The 17,578-nt window shown below is 45.0% G+C and overlaps 13 non-coding genes across 13 annotated transcripts; all 13 read left to right on the top strand.

Moving 5' to 3' along the window:
* Positions 1-788: 788 nt before the first annotated feature.
* Positions 789-979, top strand: LOC141232274 (U2 spliceosomal RNA). The gene has a single exon (XR_012298530.1). It is a non-coding gene; the product is annotated as a U2 spliceosomal RNA (small nuclear RNA).
* Positions 980-2,094: 1,115 nt separating this feature from the next.
* Positions 2,095-2,283, top strand: LOC141231802 (U2 spliceosomal RNA). Its single transcript, XR_012298112.1, has one exon. It is a non-coding gene; the product is annotated as a U2 spliceosomal RNA (small nuclear RNA).
* Positions 2,284-3,398: 1,115 nt separating this feature from the next.
* On the top strand, positions 3,399-3,588 carry LOC141231764 (U2 spliceosomal RNA). The gene has a single exon (XR_012298074.1). It is a non-coding gene; the product is annotated as a U2 spliceosomal RNA (small nuclear RNA).
* Positions 3,589-4,702: 1,114 nt separating this feature from the next.
* Positions 4,703-4,893, top strand: LOC141232273 (U2 spliceosomal RNA). The gene has a single exon (XR_012298529.1). It is a non-coding gene; the product is annotated as a U2 spliceosomal RNA (small nuclear RNA).
* Positions 4,894-6,008: 1,115 nt separating this feature from the next.
* Positions 6,009-6,197, top strand: LOC141231800 (U2 spliceosomal RNA). The gene has a single exon (XR_012298110.1). It is a non-coding gene; the product is annotated as a U2 spliceosomal RNA (small nuclear RNA).
* Positions 6,198-7,312: 1,115 nt separating this feature from the next.
* On the top strand, positions 7,313-7,503 carry LOC141232272 (U2 spliceosomal RNA). Its single transcript, XR_012298528.1, has one exon. It is a non-coding gene; the product is annotated as a U2 spliceosomal RNA (small nuclear RNA).
* A 1,118-nt stretch (positions 7,504-8,621) lies between these two features.
* On the top strand, positions 8,622-8,812 carry LOC141232271 (U2 spliceosomal RNA). The gene has a single exon (XR_012298527.1). It is a non-coding gene; the product is annotated as a U2 spliceosomal RNA (small nuclear RNA).
* Positions 8,813-9,927: 1,115 nt separating this feature from the next.
* On the top strand, positions 9,928-10,118 carry LOC141232270 (U2 spliceosomal RNA). Its single transcript, XR_012298526.1, has one exon. It is a non-coding gene; the product is annotated as a U2 spliceosomal RNA (small nuclear RNA).
* A 1,109-nt stretch (positions 10,119-11,227) lies between these two features.
* On the top strand, positions 11,228-11,418 carry LOC141232269 (U2 spliceosomal RNA). The gene has a single exon (XR_012298525.1). It is a non-coding gene; the product is annotated as a U2 spliceosomal RNA (small nuclear RNA).
* Positions 11,419-12,533: 1,115 nt separating this feature from the next.
* Positions 12,534-12,724, top strand: LOC141232268 (U2 spliceosomal RNA). The gene has a single exon (XR_012298524.1). It is a non-coding gene; the product is annotated as a U2 spliceosomal RNA (small nuclear RNA).
* A 1,115-nt stretch (positions 12,725-13,839) lies between these two features.
* On the top strand, positions 13,840-14,030 carry LOC141232266 (U2 spliceosomal RNA). Its single transcript, XR_012298522.1, has one exon. It is a non-coding gene; the product is annotated as a U2 spliceosomal RNA (small nuclear RNA).
* A 1,115-nt stretch (positions 14,031-15,145) lies between these two features.
* Positions 15,146-15,336, top strand: LOC141232265 (U2 spliceosomal RNA). The gene has a single exon (XR_012298521.1). It is a non-coding gene; the product is annotated as a U2 spliceosomal RNA (small nuclear RNA).
* A 1,118-nt stretch (positions 15,337-16,454) lies between these two features.
* LOC141232264 (U2 spliceosomal RNA) lies at positions 16,455-16,645 on the top strand. Its single transcript, XR_012298520.1, has one exon. It is a non-coding gene; the product is annotated as a U2 spliceosomal RNA (small nuclear RNA).
* The last annotated feature ends 933 nt before the right edge of the window (positions 16,646-17,578 follow it).

Here is a 17,578-nt window from a genome sequence, read left to right as displayed (position 1 = left end):
TTGACCTTTCAGTATATTGTTGCACACACACCATCTATTTAGCAAATGCCCTTGTTATCAACAGCAGCCTTTTAAACTCACCTGAGCTAACAGGTATGTGCGCTGGTTACTCTGCTGCGCTTAAAATTTCTTTTTTGGTTTGCTACAATGCCTTTTCTGAAACGTTGTCTCCTTCTGCTGGAACACTGACTTCTTTCATTTAATGCCTGCAGACTATAAAAGAGAACCCAACCCAAAAAGTTTGGTTGATTAGTCTGTGGCATTCTGTTAAACTGTTGCTTATGGCGGTCTCTGTGAGCTTCTCAGCGACATTCAGCCAGCCAGGTATCCTGCCTGCAGTAGATGGAATGTGGCAATGGAACGCTGGCTGCGCGTGTCATAATAGGCTCTGAGCCTTTATATACCTGTGCACAGCAGCAGCCACCTTCAGTCTGCTGCTGGACAGCCAGCAGCAGCAGCAGCAGGAGAGGTATGTAATCAGGAGCCCTCCTGCTAAGGGTAGACAGCTGCTCGTTCCACCCCACCCCCCGCCTTAATTGGTTCTCCTCCCTTCCAACGGTGTTGAGGCGGGTGGGAACAGCAGGGGGTGAAAGTGCTGTGTTTAAAGAGGTGGAGTTATGCAGATCTAAAACGCGTGGATTGCAGCAGCAGCAAGCCGAAAAGTGCAGGCATGTAAGGGATCTAGAGGTTGACAACATGTCTTCTTAACGGGAGTCCAGGAGCTCATCTCCACAAATGGACTTTTCAGGATCCTTGGGTGGCTCCGTAGTTTGAAACCAATTCTGGTTATCGCTTCTCGGCCTTTTGGCTAAGATCAAGTGTAGTATCTGTTCTTATCAGTTTAATATCTGATACGTCCCCTATCTGGGGACCATATATTAAATGGATTTTTAGAACAGGGAGATGGAAAAAGAGCTTGCTCTGTCCACTCCACGCATTGACCTGGTATTGCAGTATCTCCAGGACCGGTGCACCCCTTCTTTAATGCAGTTTCTAAAATCAGAAAGAATTGAATTCAATGTTTTTTGTTCATTTTGCTTGTTTGTCGGATTTTGGGATGGACTCTTTGGCTTTGCTTTTCTTCTCCTCATTGGATTTTTCATGTTCAAAGTTGCAGAAGCCAGATTACAAGCTCATTTTGGTTCAACTTCAGCAACTGTGCATTGCATTGCCATGTAATGTGATGCAATGCTATCTTTCTAGCTCTCCCTTTTTACTTCCTTTTGGATAAACAGACATATTAGGCAAGCATTTTGGAGCTTTCACCTAAATAACTACAGGTGGTGAGATAAGCTGCACAATATAATTGACCTTTCAGTATATTGTTGCACACACACCATCTATTTAGCAAATGCCCTTGTTATCAACAGCAGCCTTTTAAACTCACCTGAGCTAACAGGTATGTGCGCTGGTTACTCTGCTGCGCTTAAAATTTCTTTTTTGGTTTGCTACAATGCCTTTTCTGAAACGTTGTCTCCTTCTGCTGGAACACTGACTTCTTTCATTTAATGCCTGCAGACTATAAAAGAGAACCCAACCCAAAAAGTTTGGTTGATTAGTCTGTGGCATTCTGTTAAACTGTTGCTTATGGCGGTCTCTGTGAGCTTCTCAGCGACATTCAGCCAGCCAGGTATCCTGCCTGCAGTAGATGGAATGTGGCAATGGAACGCTGGCTGCGCGTGTCATAATAGGCTCTGAGCCTTTATATACCTGTGCACAGCAGCAGCCACCTTCAGTCTGCTGCTGGACAGCCAGCAGCAGCAGCAGCAGGAGAGGTATGTAATCAGGAGCCCTCCTGCTAAGGGTAGACAGCTGCTCGTTCCACCCCACCCCCCGCCTTAATTGGTTCTCCTCCCTTCCAACGGTGTTGAGGCGGGTGGGAACAGCAGGGGGTGAAGGTGCTGTGTTTAAAGAGGTGGAGTTATGCAGATCTAAAACGCGTGGATTGCAGCAGCAGCAAGCCGAAAAGTGCAGGCATGTAAGGGATCTAGAGGTTGACAACATGTCTTCTTAACGGGAGTCCAGGAGCTCATCTCCACAAATGGACTTTTCAGGATCCTTGGGTGGCTCCGTAGTTTGAAACCAATTCTGGTTATTGCTTCTCGGCCTTTGGCTAAGATCAAGTGTAGTATCTGTTCTTATCAGTTAATATCTGATACGTCCCCTATCTGGGGACCATATATTAAATGGATTTTTAGAACAGGGAGATGGAAAAAGAGCTTGCTCTGTCCACTCCACGCATTGACCTGGTATTGCAGTATCTCCAGGACCGGTGCACCCCTTCTTTAATGCAGTTTCTAAAATCAGAAAGAATTGAATTCAATGTTTTTTGTTCATTTTGCTTGTTTGTCGGATTTTGGGATGGACTTTTTGGCTTTGCTTTTCTTCTCCTCATTGGATTTTTCATGTTCAAAGTTGCAGAAGCCAGATTACAAGCTCATTTTGGTTCAACTTCAGCAACTGTGCATTGCATTGCCATGTAATGTGATGCAATGCTATCTTTCTAGCTCTCCCTTTTTACTTCCTTTTGGATAAACAGACATATTAGGCAAGCATTTTGGAGCTTTCACCTAAATAACTACAGGTGGTGAGATAAGCTGCACAATATAATTGACCTTTCAGTATATTGTTGCACACACACCATCTATTTAGCAAATGCCCTTGTTATCAACAGCAGCCTTTTAAACTCACCTGAGCTAACAGGTATGTGCGCTGGTTACTCTGCTGCGCTTAAAATTTCTTTTTTGGTTTGCTACAATGCCTTTTCTGAAACGTTGTCTCCTTCTGCTGGAACACTGACTTCTTTCATTTAATGCCTGCAGACTATAAAAGAGAACCCAACCCAAAAAGTTTGGTTGATTAGTCTGTGGCATTCTGTTAAACTGTTGCTTATGGCGGTCTCTGTGAGCTTCTCAGCGACATTCAGCCAGCCAGGTATCCTGCCTGCAGTAGATGGAATGTGGCAATGGAACGCTGGCTGCGCGTGTCATAATAGGCTCTGAGCCTTTATATACCTGTGCACAGCAGCAGCCACCTTCAGTCTGCTGCTGGACAGCCAGCAGCAGCAGCAGCAGGAGAGGTATGTAATCAGGAGCCCTCCTGCTAAGGGTAGACAGCTGCTCGTTCCACCCCACCCCCCGCCTTAATTGGTTCTCCTCCCTTCCAACGGTGTTGAGGCGGGTGGGAACAGCAGGGGGTGAAGGTGCTGTGTTTAAAGAGGTGGAGTTATGCAGATCTAAAACGCGTGGATTGCAGCAGCAGCAAGCCGAAAAGTGCAGGCATGTAAGGGATCTAGAGGTTGACAACATGTCTTCTTAACGGGAGTCCAGGAGCTCATCTCCACAAATGGACTTTTCAGGATCCTTGGGTGGCTCCGTAGTTTGAAACCAATTCTGGTTATCGCTTCTCGGCCTTTGGCTAAGATCAAGTGTAGTATCTGTTCTTATCAGTTTAATATCTGATACGTCCCCTATCTGGGGACCATATATTAAATGGATTTTTAGAACAGGGAGATGGAAAAAGAGCTTGCTCTGTCCACTCCACGCATTGACCTGGTATTGCAGTATCTCCAGGACCGGTGCACCCCTTCTTTAATGCAGTTTCTAAAATCAGAAAGAATTGAATTCAATGTTTTTTGTTCATTTTGCTTGTTTGTCGGATTTTGGGATGGACTCTTTGGCTTTGCTTTTCTTCTCCTCATTGGATTTTTCATGTTCAAAGTTGCAGAAGCCAGATTACAAGCTCATTTTGGTTCAACTTCAGCAACTGTGCATTGCATTGCCATGTAATGTGATGCAATGCTATCTTTCTAGCTCTCCCTTTTTACTTCCTTTTGGATAAACAGACATATTAGGCAAGCATTTTGGAGCTTTCACCTAAATAACTACAGGTGGTGAGATAAGCTGCACAATATAATTGACCTTTCAGTATATTGTTGCACACACACCATCTATTTAGCAAATGCCCTTGTTATCAACAGCAGCCTTTTAAACTCACCTGAGCTAACAGGTATGTGCGCTGGTTACTCTGCTGCGCTTAAAATTTCTTTTTTGGTTTGCTACAATGCCTTTTCTGAAACGTTGTCTCCTTCTGCTGGAACACTGACTTCTTTCATTTAATGCCTGCAGACTATAAAAGAGAACCCAACCCAAAAAGTTTGGTTGATTAGTCTGTGGCATTCTGTTAAACTGTTGCTTATGGCGGTCTCTGTGAGCTTCTCAGCGACATTCAGCCAGCCAGGTATCCTGCCTGCAGTAGATGGAATGTGGCAATGGAACGCTGGCTGCGCGTGTCATAATAGGCTCTGAGCCTTTATATACCTGTGCACAGCAGCAGCCACCTTCAGTCTGCTGCTGGACAGCCAGCAGCAGCAGCAGCAGGAGAGGTATGTAATCAGGAGCCCTCCTGCTAAGGGTAGACAGCTGCTCGTTCCACCCCACCCCCGCCTTAATTGGTTCTCCTCCCTTCCAACGGTGTTGAGGCGGGTGGGAACAGCAGGGGGTGAAGGTGCTGTGTTTAAAGAGGTGGAGTTATGCAGATCTAAAACGCGTGGATTGCAGCAGCAGCAAGCCGAAAAGTGCAGGCATGTAAGGGATCTAGAGGTTGACAACATGTCTTCTTAACGGGAGTCCAGGAGCTCATCTCCACAAATGGACTTTTCAGGATCCTTGGGTGGCTCCGTAGTTTGAAACCAATTCTGGTTATCGCTTCTCGGCCTTTTGGCTAAGATCAAGTGTAGTATCTGTTCTTATCAGTTTAATATCTGATACGTCCCCTATCTGGGGACCATATATTAAATGGATTTTTAGAACAGGGAGATGGAAAAAGAGCTTGCTCTGTCCACTCCACGCATTGACCTGGTATTGCAGTATCTCCAGGACCGGTGCACCCCTTCTTTAATGCAGTTTCTAAAATCAGAAAGAATTGAATTCAATGTTTTTTGTTCATTTTGCTTGTTTGTCGGATTTTGGGATGGACTCTTTGGCTTTGCTTTTCTTCTCCTCATTGGATTTTTCATGTTCAAAGTTGCAGAAGCCAGATTACAAGCTCATTTTGGTTCAACTTCAGCAACTGTGCATTGCATTGCCATGTAATGTGATGCAATGCTATCTTTCTAGCTCTCCCTTTTTACTTCCTTTTGGATAAACAGACATATTAGGCAAGCATTTTGGAGCTTTCACCTAAATAACTACAGGTGGTGAGATAAGCTGCACAATATAATTGACCTTTCAGTATATTGTTGCACACACACCATCTATTTAGCAAATGCCCTTGTTATCAACAGCAGCCTTTTAAACTCACCTGAGCTAACAGGTATGTGCGCTGGTTACTCTGCTGCGCTTAAAATTTCTTTTTTGGTTTGCTACAATGCCTTTTCTGAAACGTTGTCTCCTTCTGCTGGAACACTGACTTCTTTCATTTAATGCCTGCAGACTATAAAAGAGAACCCAACCCAAAAAGTTTGGTTGATTAGTCTGTGGCATTCTGTTAAACTGTTGCTTATGGCGGTCTCTGTGAGCTTCTCAGCGACATTCAGCCAGCCAGGTATCCTGCCTGCAGTAGATGGAATGTGGCAATGGAACGCTGGCTGCGCGTGTCATAATAGGCTCTGAGCCTTTATATACCTGTGCACAGCAGCAGCCACCTTCAGTCTGCTGCTGGACAGCCAGCAGCAGCAGCAGCAGGAGAGGTATGTAATCAGGAGCCCTCCTGCTAAGGGTAGACAGCTGCTCGTTCCACCCCACCCCCCGCCTTAATTGGTTCTCCTCCCTTCCAACGGTGTTGAGGCGGGTGGGAACAGCAGGGGGTGAAGGTGCTGTGTTTAAAGAGGTGGAGTTATGCAGATCTAAAACGCGTGGATTGCAGCAGCAGCAAGCCGAAAAGTGCAGGCATGTAAGGGATCTAGAGGTTGACAACATGTCTTCTTAACGGGAGTCCAGGAGCTCATCTCCACAAATGGACTTTTCAGGATCCTTGGGTGGCTCCGTAGTTTGAAACCAATTCTGGTTATCGCTTCTCGGCCTTTGGCTAAGATCAAGTGTAGTATCTGTTCTTATCAGTTAATATCTGATACGTCCCCTATCTGGGGACCATATATTAAATGGATTTTTAGAACAGGGAGATGGAAAAAGAGCTTGCTCTGTCCACTCCACGCATTGACCTGGTATTGCAGTATCTCCAGGACCGGTGCACCCCTTCTTTAATGCAGTTTCTAAAATCAGAAAGAATTGAATTCAATGTTTTTTGTTCATTTTGCTTGTTTGTCGGATTTTGGGATGGACTTTTTGGCTTTGCTTTTCTTCTCCTCATTGGATTTTTCATGTTCAAAGTTGCAGAAGCCAGATTACAAGCTCATTTTGGTTCAACTTCAGCAACTGTGCATTGCATTGCCATGTAATGTGATGCAATGCTATCTTTCTAGCTCTCCCTTTTTACTTCCTTTTGGATAAACAGACATATTAGGCAAGCATTTTGGAGCTTTCACCTAAATAACTACAGGTGGTGAGATAAGCTGCACAATATAATTGACCTTTCAGTATATTGTTGCACACACACCATCTATTTAGCAAATGCCCTTGTTATCAACAGCAGCCTTTTAAACTCACCTGAGCTAACAGGTATGTGCGCTGGTTACTCTGCTGCGCTTAAAATTTCTTTTTTGGTTTGCTACAATGCCTTTTCTGAAACGTTGTCTCCTTCTGCTGGAACACTGACTTCTTTCATTTAATGCCTGCAGACTATAAAAGAGAACCCAACCCAAAAAGTTTGGTTGATTAGTCTGTGGCATTCTGTTAAACTGTTGCTTATGGCGGTCTCTGTGAGCTTCTCAGCGACATTCAGCCAGCCAGGTATCCTGCCTGCAGTAGATGGAATGTGGCAATGGAACGGTGGCTGCGCGTGTCATAATAGGCTCTGAGCCTTTATATACCTGTGCACAGCAGCAGCCACCTTCAGTCTGCTGCTGGACAGCCAGCAGCAGCAGCAGCAGGAGAGGTATGTAATCAGGAGCCCTCCTGCTAAGGGTAGACAGCTGCTCGTTCCACCCCACCCCCCGCCTTAATTGGTTCTCCTCCCTTCCAACGGTGTTGAGGCGGGTGGGAACAGCAGGGGGTGAAGGTGCTGTGTTTAAAGAGGTGGAGTTATGCAGATCTAAAACGCGTGGATTGCAGCAGCAGCAAGCCGAAAAGTGCAGGCATGTAAGGGATCTAGAGGTTGACAACATGTCTTCTTAACGGGAGTCCAGGAGCTCATCTCCACAAATGGACTTTTCAGGATCCTTGGGTGGCTCCGTAGTTTGAAACCAATTCTGGTTATCGCTTCTCGGCCTTTTGGCTAAGATCAAGTGTAGTATCTGTTCTTATCAGTTTAATATCTGATACGTCCCCTATCTGGGGACCATATATTAAATGGATTTTTAGAACAGGGAGATGGAAAAAGAGCTTGCTCTGTCCACTCCACGCATTGACCTGGTATTGCAGTATCTCCAGGACCGGTGCACCCCTTCTTTAATGCAGTTTCTAAAATCAGAAAGAATTGAATTCAATGTTTTTTGTTCATTTTGCTTGTTTGTTGGATTTTGGGATGGACTCTTTGGCTTTGCTTTTCTTCTCCTCATTGGATTTTTCATGTTCAAAGTTGCAGAAGCCAGATTACAAGCTCATTTTGGTTCAACTTCAGCAACTGTGCATTGCATTGCCATGTAATGTGATGCAATGCTATCTTTCTAGCTCTCCCTTTTTACTTCCTTTTGGATAAACAGACATATTAGGCAAGCATTTTGGAGCTTTCACCTAAATAACTACAGGTGGTGAGATAAGCTGCACAATATAATTGACCTTTCAGTATATTGTTGCACACACACCATCTATTTAGCAAATGCCCTTGTTATCAACAGCAGCCTTTTAAACTCACCTGAGCTAACAGGTATGTGCGCTGGTTACTCTGCTGCGCTTAAAATTTCTTTTTTGGTTTGCTACAATGCCTTTTCTGAAACATTGTCTCCTTCTGCTGGAACACTGACTTCTTTCATTTAATGCCTGCAGACTATAAAAGAGAACCCAACCCAAAAAGTTTGGTTGATTAGTCTGTGGCATTCTGTTAAACTGTTGCTTATGGCGGTCTCTGTGAGCTTCTCAGCGACATTCAGCCAGCCAGGTATCCTGCCTGCAGTAGATGGAATGTGGCAATGGAACGCTGGCTGCGCGTGTCATAATAGGCTCTGAGCCTTTATATACCTGTGCACAGCAGCAGCCACATTCAGTCTGCTGCTGGACAGCCAGCAGCAGCAGCAGCAGCAGGAGAGGTATGTAATCAGGAGCCCTCCTGCTAAGGGTAGACAGCTGCTCGTTCCACCCCACCCCCCGCCTTAATTGGTTCTCCTCCCTTCCAACGGTGTTGAGGCGGGTGGGAACAGCAGGGGGTGAAGGTGCTGTGTTTAAAGAGGTGGAGTTATGCAGATCTAAAACGCGTGGATTGCAGCAGCAGCAAGCCGAAAAGTGCAGGCATGTAAGGGATCTAGAGGTTGACAACATGTCTTCTTAACGGGAGTCCAGGAGCTCATCTCCACAAATGGACTTTTCAGGATCCTTGGGTGGCTCCGTAGTTTGAAACCAATTCTGGTTATCGCTTCTCGGCCTTTTGGCTAAGATCAAGTGTAGTATCTGTTCTTATCAGTTTAATATCTGATACGTCCCCTATCTGGGGACCATATATTAAATGGATTTTTAGAACAGGGAGATGGAAAAAGAGCTTGCTCTGTCCACTCCACGCATTGACCTGGTATTGCAGTATCTCCAGGACCGGTGCACCCCTTCTTTAATGCAGTTTCTAAAATCAGAAAGAATTGAATTCAATGTTTTTTGTTCATTTTGCTTGTTTGTCGGATTTTGGGATGGACTCTTTGGCTTTGCTTTTCTTCTCCTCATTGGATTTTTCATGTTCAAAGTTGCAGAAGCCAGATTACAAGCTCATTTTGGTTCAACTTCAGCAACTGTGCATTGCATTGCCATGTAATGTGATGCAATGCTATCTTTCTAGCTCTCCCTTTTTACTTCCTTTTGGATAAACAGACATATTAGGCAAGCATTTTGGAGCTTTCACCTAAATAACTACAGGTGGTGAGATAAGCTGCACAATATAATTGACCTTTCAGTATATTGTTGCACACACACCATCTATTTAGCAAATGCCCTTGTTATCAACAGCAGCCTTTTAAACTCACCTGAGCTAACAGGTATGTGCGCTGGTTACTCTGCTGCGCTTAAAATTTCTTTTTTGGTTTGCTACAATGCCTTTTCTGAAACGTTGTCTCCTTCTGCTGGAACACTGACTTCTTTCATTTAATGCCTGCAGACTATAAAAGAGAACCCAACCCAAAAAGTTTGGTTGATTAGTCTGTGGCATTCTGTTAAACTGTTGCTTATGGCGGTCTCTGTGAGCTTCTCAGCGACATTCAGCCAGCCAGGTATCCTGCCTGCAGTAGATGGAATGTGGCAATGGAACGCTGGCTGCGCGTGTCATAATAGGCTCTGAGCCTTTATATACCTGTGCACAGCAGCAGCCACCTTCAGTCTGCTGCTGGACAGCCAGCAGCAGCAGCAGCAGGAGAGGTATGTAATCAGGAGCCCTCCTGCTAAGGGTAGACAGCTGCTCGTTCCACCCCACCCCCCGCCTTAATTGGTTCTCCTCCCTTCCAACGGTGTTGAGGCGGGTGGGAACAGCAGGGGGTGAAGGTGCTGTGTTTAAAGAGGTGGAGTTATGCAGATCTAAAACGCGTGGATTGCAGCAGCAGCAAGCCGAAAAGTGCAGGCATGTAAGGGATCTAGAGGTTGACAACATGTCTTCTTAACGGGAGTCCAGGAGCTCATCTCCACAAATGGACTTTTCAGGATCCTTGGGTGGCTCCGTAGTTTGAAACCAATTCTGGTTATCGCTTCTCGGCCTTTTGGCTAAGATCAAGTGTAGTATCTGTTCTTATCAGTTTAATATCTGATACGTCCCCTATCTGGGGACCATATATTAAATGGATTTTTAGAACAGGGAGATGGAAAAAGAGCTTGCTCTGTCCACTCCACGCATTGACCTGGTATTGCAGTATCTCCAGGACCGGTGCACCCCTTCTTTAATGCAGTTTCTAAAATCAGAAAGAATTGAATTCAATGTTTTTTGTTCATTTTGCTTGTTTGTCGGATTTTGGGATGGACTCTTTGGCTTTGCTTTTCTTCTCCTCATTGGATTTTTCATGTTCAAAGTTGCAGAAGCCAGATTACAAGCTCATTTTGGTTCAACTTCAGCAACTGTGCATTGCATTGCCATGTAATGTGATGCAATGCTATCTTTCTAGCTCTCCCTTTTTACTTCCTTTTGGATAAACAGACATATTAGGCAAGCATTTTGGAGCTTTCACCTAAATAACTACAGGTGGTGAGATAAGCTGCACAATATAATTGACCTTTCAGTATATTGTTGCACACACACCATCTATTTAGCAAATGCCCTTGTTATCAACAGCAGCCTTTTAAACTCACCTGAGCTAACAGGTATGTGCGCTGGTTACTCTGCTGCGCTTAAAATTTCTTTTTTGGTTTGCTACAATGCCTTTTCTGAAACGTTGTCTCCTTCTGCTGGAACACTGACTTCTTTCATTTAATGCCTGCAGACTATAAAAGAGAACCCAACCCAAAAAGTTTGGTTGATTAGTCTGTGGCATTCTGTTAAACTGTTGCTTATGGCGGTCTCTGTGAGCTTCTCAGCGACATTCAGCCAGCCAGGTATCCTGCCTGCAGTAGATGGAATGTGGCAATGGAACGCTGGCTGCGCGTGTCATAATAGGCTCTGAGCCTTTATATACCTGTGCACAGCAGCAGCCACCTTCAGTCTGCTGCTGGACAGCCAGCAGCAGCAGGAGAGGTATGTAATCAGGAGCCCTCCTGCTAAGGGTAGACAGCTGCTCGTTCCACCCCACCCCCCGCCTTAATTGGTTCTCCTCCCTTCCAACGGTGTTGAGGCGGGTGGGAACAGCAGGGGGTGAAGGTGCTGTGTTTAAAGAGGTGGAGTTATGCAGATCTAAAACGCGTGGATTGCAGCAGCAGCAAGCCGAAAAGTGCAGGCATGTAAGGGATCTAGAGGTTGACAACATGTCTTCTTAACGGGAGTCCAGGAGCTCATCTCCACAAATGGACTTTTCAGTATCCTTGGGTGGCTCCGTAGTTTGAAACCAATTCTGGTTATCGCTTCTCGGCCTTTTGGCTAAGATCAAGTGTAGTATCTGTTCTTATCAGTTTAATATCTGATACGTCCCCTATCTGGGGACCATATATTAAATGGATTTTTAGAACAGGGAGATGGAAAAAGAGCTTGCTCTGTCCACTCCACGCATTGACCTGGTATTGCAGTATCTCCAGGACCGGTGCACCCCTTCTTTAATGCAGTTTCTAAAATCAGAAAGAATTGAATTCAATGTTTTTTGTTCATTTTGCTTGTTTGTCGGATTTTGGGATGGACTCTTTGGCTTTGCTTTTCTTCTCCTCATTGGATTTTTCATGTTCAAAGTTGCAGAAGCCAGATTACAAGCTCATTTTGGTTCAACTTCAGCAACTGTGCATTGCATTGCCATGTAATGTGATGCAATGCTATCTTTCTAGCTCTCCCTTTTTACTTCCTTTTGGATAAACAGACATATTAGGCAAGCATTTTGGAGCTTTCACCTAAATAACTACAGGTGGTGAGATAAGCTGCACAATATAATTGACCTTTCAGTATATTGTTGCACACACACCATCTATTTAGCAAATGCCCTTGTTATCAACAGCAGCCTTTTAAACTCACCTGAGCTAACAGGTATGTGCGCTGGTTACTCTGCTGCGCTTAAAATTTCTTTTTTGGTTTGCTACAATGCCTTTTCTGAAACGTTGTCTCCTTCTGCTGGAACACTGACTTCTTTCATTTAATGCCTGCAGACTATAAAAGAGAACCCAACCCAAAAAGTTTGGTTGATTAGTCTGTGGCATTCTGTTAAACTGTTGCTTATGGCGGTCTCTGTGAGCTTCTCAGCGACATTCAGCCAGCCAGGTATCCTGCCTGCAGTAGATGGAATGTGGCAATGGAACGCTGGCTGCGCGTGTCATAATAGGCTCTGAGCCTTTATATACCTGTGCACAGCAGGAGCCACCTTCAGTCTGCTGCTGGACAGCCAGCAGCAGCAGCAGCAGGAGAGGTATGTAATCAGGAGCCCTCCTGCTAAGGGTAGACAGCTGCTCGTTCCACCCCACCCCCCGCCTTAATTGGTTCTCCTCCCTTCCAACGGTGTTGAGGCGGGTGGGAACAGCAGGGGGTGAAGGTGCTGTGTTTAAAGAGGTGGAGTTATGCAGATCTAAAACGCGTGGATTGCAGCAGCAGCAAGCCGAAAAGTGCAGGCATGTAAGGGATCTAGAGGTTGACAACATGTCTTCTTAACGGGAGTCCAGGAGCTCATCTCCACAAATGGACTTTTCAGGATCCTTGGGTGGCTCCGTAGTTTGAAACCAATTCTGGTTATCGCTTCTCGGCCTTTTGGCTAAGATCAAGTGTAGTATCTGTTCTTATCAGTTTAATATCTGATACGTCCCCTATCTGGGGACCATATATTAAATGGATTTTTAGAACAGGGAGATGGAAAAAGAGCTTGCTCTGTCCACTCCACGCATTGACCTGGTATTGCAGTATCTCCAGGACCGGTGCACCCCTTCTTTAATGCAGTTTCTAAAATCAGAAAGAATTGAATTCAATGTTTTTTGTTCATTTTGCTTGTTTGTCGGATTTTGGGATGGACTCTTTGGCTTTGCTTTTCTTCTCCTCATTGGATTTTTCATGTTCAAAGTTGCAGAAGCCAGATTACAAGCTCATTTTGGTTCAACTTCAGCAACTGTGCATTGCATTGCCATGTAATGTGATGCAATGCTATCTTTCTAGCTCTCCCTTTTTACTTCCTTTTGGATAAACAGACATATTAGGCAAGCATTTTGGAGCTTTCACCTAAATAACTACAGGTGGTGAGATAAGCTGCACAATATAATTGACCTTTCAGTATATTGTTGCACACACACCATCTATTTAGCAAATGCCCTTGTTATCAACAGCAGCCTTTTAAACTCACCTGAGCTAACAGGTATGTGCGCTGGTTACTCTGCTGCGCTTAAAATTTCTTTTTTGGTTTGCTACAATGCCTTTTCTGAAACGTTGTCTCCTTCTGCTGGAACACTGACTTCTTTCATTTAATGCCTGCAGACTATAAAAGAGAACCCAACCCAAAAAGTTTGGTTGATTAGTCTGTGGCATTCTGTTAAACTGTTGCTTATGGCGGTCTCTGTGAGCTTCTCAGCGACATTCAGCCAGCCAGGTATCCTGCCTGCAGTAGATGGAATGTGGCAATGGAACGCTGGCTGCGAGTGTCATAATAGGCTCTGAGCCTTTATATACCTGTGCACAGCAGCAGCCACCTTCAGTCTGCTGCTGGACAGCCAGCAGCAGCAGCAGCAGGAGAGGTATGTAATCAGGAGCCCTCCTGCTAAGGGTAGACAGCTGCTCGTTCCACCCCACCCCCCGCCTTAATTGGTTCTCCTCCCTTCCAACGGTGTTGAGGCGGCTGGGAACAGCAGGGGGTGAAGGTGCTGTGTTTAAAGAGGTGGAGTTATGCAGATCTAAAACGCGTGGATTGCAGCAGCAGCAAGCCGAAAAGTGCAGGCATGTAAGGGATCTAGAGGTTGACAACATGTCTTCTTAACGGGAGTCCAGGAGCTCATCTCCACAAATGGACTTTTCAGGATCCTTGGGTGGCTCCGTAGTTTGAAACCAATTCTGGTTATCGCTTCTCGGCCTTTTGGCTAAGATCAAGTGTAGTATCTGTTCTTATCAGTTTAATATCTGATACGTCCCCTATCTGGGGACCATATATTAAATGGATTTTTAGAACAGGGAGATGGAAAAAGAGCTTGCTCTGTCCACTCCACGCATTGACCTGGTATTGCAGTATCTCCAGGACCGGTGCACCCCTTCTTTAATGCAGTTTCTAAAATCAGAAAGAATTGAATTCAATGTTTTTTGTTCATTTTGCTTGTTTGTCGGATTTTGGGATGGACTCTTTGGCTTTGCTTTTCTTCTCCTCATTGGATTTTTCATGTTCAAAGTTGCAGAAGCCAGATTACAAGCTCATTTTGGTTCAACTTCAGCAACTGTGCATTGCATTGCCATGTAATGTGATGCAATGCTATCTTTCTAGCTCTCCCTTTTTACTTCCTTTTGGATAAACAGACATATTAGGCAAGCATTTTGGAGCTTTCACCTAAATAACTACAGGTGGTGAGATAAGCTGCACAATATAATTGACCTTTCAGTATATTGTTGCACACACACCATCTATTTAGCAAATGCCCTTGTTATCAACAGCAGCCTTTTAAACTCACCTGAGCTAACAGGTATGTGCGCTGGTTACTCTGCTGCGCTTAAAATTTCTTTTTTGGTTTGCTACAATGCCTTTTCTGAAACGTTGTCTCCTTCTGCTGGAACACTGACTTCTTTCATTTAATGCCTGCAGACTATAAAAGAGAACCCAACCCAAAAAGTTTGGTTGATTAGTCTGTGGCATTCTGTTAAACTGTTGCTTATGGCGGTCTCTGTGAGCTTCTCAGCGACATTCAGCCAGCCAGGTATCCTGCCTGCAGTAGATGGAATGTGGCAATGGAACGCTGGCTGCGAGTGTCATAATAGGCTCTGAGCCTTTATATACCTGTGCACAGCAGCAGCCACCTTCAGTCTGCTGCTGGACAGCCAGCAGCTTCAGCAGCAGGAGAGGTATGTAATCAGGAGCCCTCCTGCTAAGGGTAGACAGCTGCTCGTTCCACCCCACCCCCCGCCTTAATTGGTTCTCCTCCCTTCCAACGGTGTTGAGGCGGGTGGGAACAGCAGGGGGTGAAGGTGCTGTGTTTAAAGAGGTGGAGTTATGCAGATCTAAAACGCGTGGATTGCAGCAGCAGCAAGCCGAAAAGTGCAGGCATGTAAGGGATCTAGAGGTTGACAACATGTCTTCTTAACGGGAGTCCAGGAGCTCATCTCCACAAATGGACTTTTCAGGATCCTTGGGTGGCTCCGTAGTTTGAAACCAATTCTGGTTATCGCTTCTCGGCCTTTTGGCTAAGATCAAGTGTAGTATCTGTTCTTATCAGTTTAATATCTGATACGTCCCCTATCTGGGGACCATATATTAAATGGATTTTTAGAACAGGGAGATGGAAAAAGAGCTTGCTCTGTCCACTCCACGCATTGACCTGGTATTGCAGTATCTCCAGGACCGGTGCACCCCTTCTTTAATGCAGTTTCTAAAATCAGAAAGAATTGAATTCAATGTTTTTTGTTCATTTTGCTTGTTTGTCGGATTTTGGGATGGACTCTTTGGCTTTGCTTTTCTTCTCCTCATTGGATTTTTCATGTTCAAAGTTGCAGAAGCCAGATTACAAGCTCATTTTGGTTCAACTTCAGCAACTGTGCATTGCATTGCCATGTAATGTGATGCAATGCTATCTTTCTAGCTCTCCCTTTTTACTTCCTTTTGGATAAACAGACATATTAGGCAAGCATTTTGGAGCTTTCACCTAAATAACTACAGGTGGTGAGATAAGCTGCACAATATAATTGACCTTTCAGTATATTGTTGCACACACACCATCTATTTAGCAAATGCCCTTGTTATCAACAGCAGCCTTTTAAACTCACCTGAGCTAACAGGTATGTGCGCTGGTTACTCTGCTGCGCTTAAAATTTCTTTTTTGGTTTGCTACAATGCCTTTTCTGAAACGTTGTCTCCTTCTGCTGGAACACTGACTTCTTTCATTTAATGCCTGCAGACTATAAAAGAGAACCCAACCCAAAAAGTTTGGTTGATTAGTCTGTGGCATTCTGTTAAACTGTTGCTTATGGCGGTCTCTGTGAGCTTCTCAGCGACATTCAGCCAGCCAGGTATCCTGCCTGCAGTAGATGGAATGTGGCAATGGAACGCTGGCTGCGCGTGTCATAATAGGCTCTGAGCCTTTATATACCTGTGCACAGCAGCAGCCACCTTCAGTCTGCTGCTGGACAGCCAGCAGCAGCAGCAGCAGCAGGAGAGGTATGTAATCAGGAGCCCTCCTGCTAAGGGTAGACAGCTGCTCGTTCCACCCCACCCCCCGCCTTAATTGGTTCTCCTCCCTTCCAACGGTGTTGAGGCGGGTGGGAACAGCAGGGGGTGAAGGTGCTGTGTTTAAAGAGGTGGAGTTATGCAGATCTAAAACGCGTGGATTGCAGCAGCAGCAAGCCGAAAAGTGCAGGCATGTAAGGGATCTAGTGGTTGACAACATGTCTTCTTAACGGGAGTCCAGGAGCTCATCTCCACAAATGGACTTTTCAGGATCCTTGGGTGGCTCCGTAGTTTGAAACCAATTCTGGTTATCGCTTCTCGGCCTTTTGGCTAAGATCAAGTGTAGTATCTGTTCTTATCAGTTTAATATCTGATACGTCCCCTATCTGGGGACCATATATTAAATGGATTTTTAGAACAGGGAGATGGAAAAAGAGCTTGCTCTGTCCACTCCACGCATTGACCTGGTATTGCAGTATCTCCAGGACCGGTGCACCCCTTCTTTAATGCAGTTTCTAAAATCAGAAAGAATTGAATTCAATGTTTTTTGTTCATTTTGCTTGTTTGTCGGATTTTGGGATGGACTCTTTGGCTTTGCTTTTCTTCTCCTCATTGGATTTTTCATGTTCAAAGTTGCAGAAGCCAGATTACAAGCTCATTTTGGTTCAACTTCAGCAACTGTGCATTGCATTGCCATGTAATGTGATGCAATGCTATCTTTCTAGCTCTCCCTTTTTACTTCCTTTTGGATAAACAGACATATTAGGCAAGCATTTTGGAGCTTTCACCTAAATAACTACAGGTGGTGAGATAAGCTGCACAATATAATTGACCTTTCAGTATATTGTTGCACACACACCATCTATTTAGCAAATGCCCTTGTTATCAACAGCAGCCTTTTAAACTCACCTGAGCTAACAGGTATGTGCGCTGGTTACTCTGCTGCGCTTAAAATTTCTTTTTTGGTTTGCTACAATGCCTTTTCTGAAACGTTGTCTCCTTCTGCTGGAACACTGACTTCTTTCATTTAATGCCTGCAGACTATAAAAGAGAACCCAACCCAAAAAGTTTGGTTGATTAGTCTGTGGCATTCTGTTAAACTGTTGCTTATGGCGGTCTCTGTGAGCTTCTCAGCGACATTCAGCCAGCCAGGTATCCTGCCTGCAGTAGATGGAATGTGGCAATGGAACGCTGGCTGCGCGTGTCATAATAGGCTCTGAGCCTTTATATACCTGTGCACAGCAGCAGCCACCTTCAGTCTGCTGCTGGACAGCCAGCAGCAGCAGGAGAGGTATGTAATCAGGAGCCCTCCTGCTAAGGGTAGACAGCTGCTCGTTCCACCCCACCCCCCGCCTTAATTGGTTCTCCTCCCTTCCAACGGTGTTGAGGCGGGTGGGAACAGCAGGGGGTGAAGGTGCTGTGTTTAAAGAGGTG

This window comes from Phyllobates terribilis, unplaced genomic scaffold (genome assembly GCF_046119375.1).
Source record: "Phyllobates terribilis strain yellow unplaced genomic scaffold, ASM4611937v1 Scaffold_538__1_contigs__length_1162401, whole genome shotgun sequence".
In the NCBI taxonomy this organism is placed as follows: domain Eukaryota; kingdom Metazoa; phylum Chordata; class Amphibia; order Anura; family Dendrobatidae; genus Phyllobates; species Phyllobates terribilis.
Note: the sequence above shows the minus strand (reverse complement) of the source record. Positions and strands in the feature narration are given on the sequence as shown.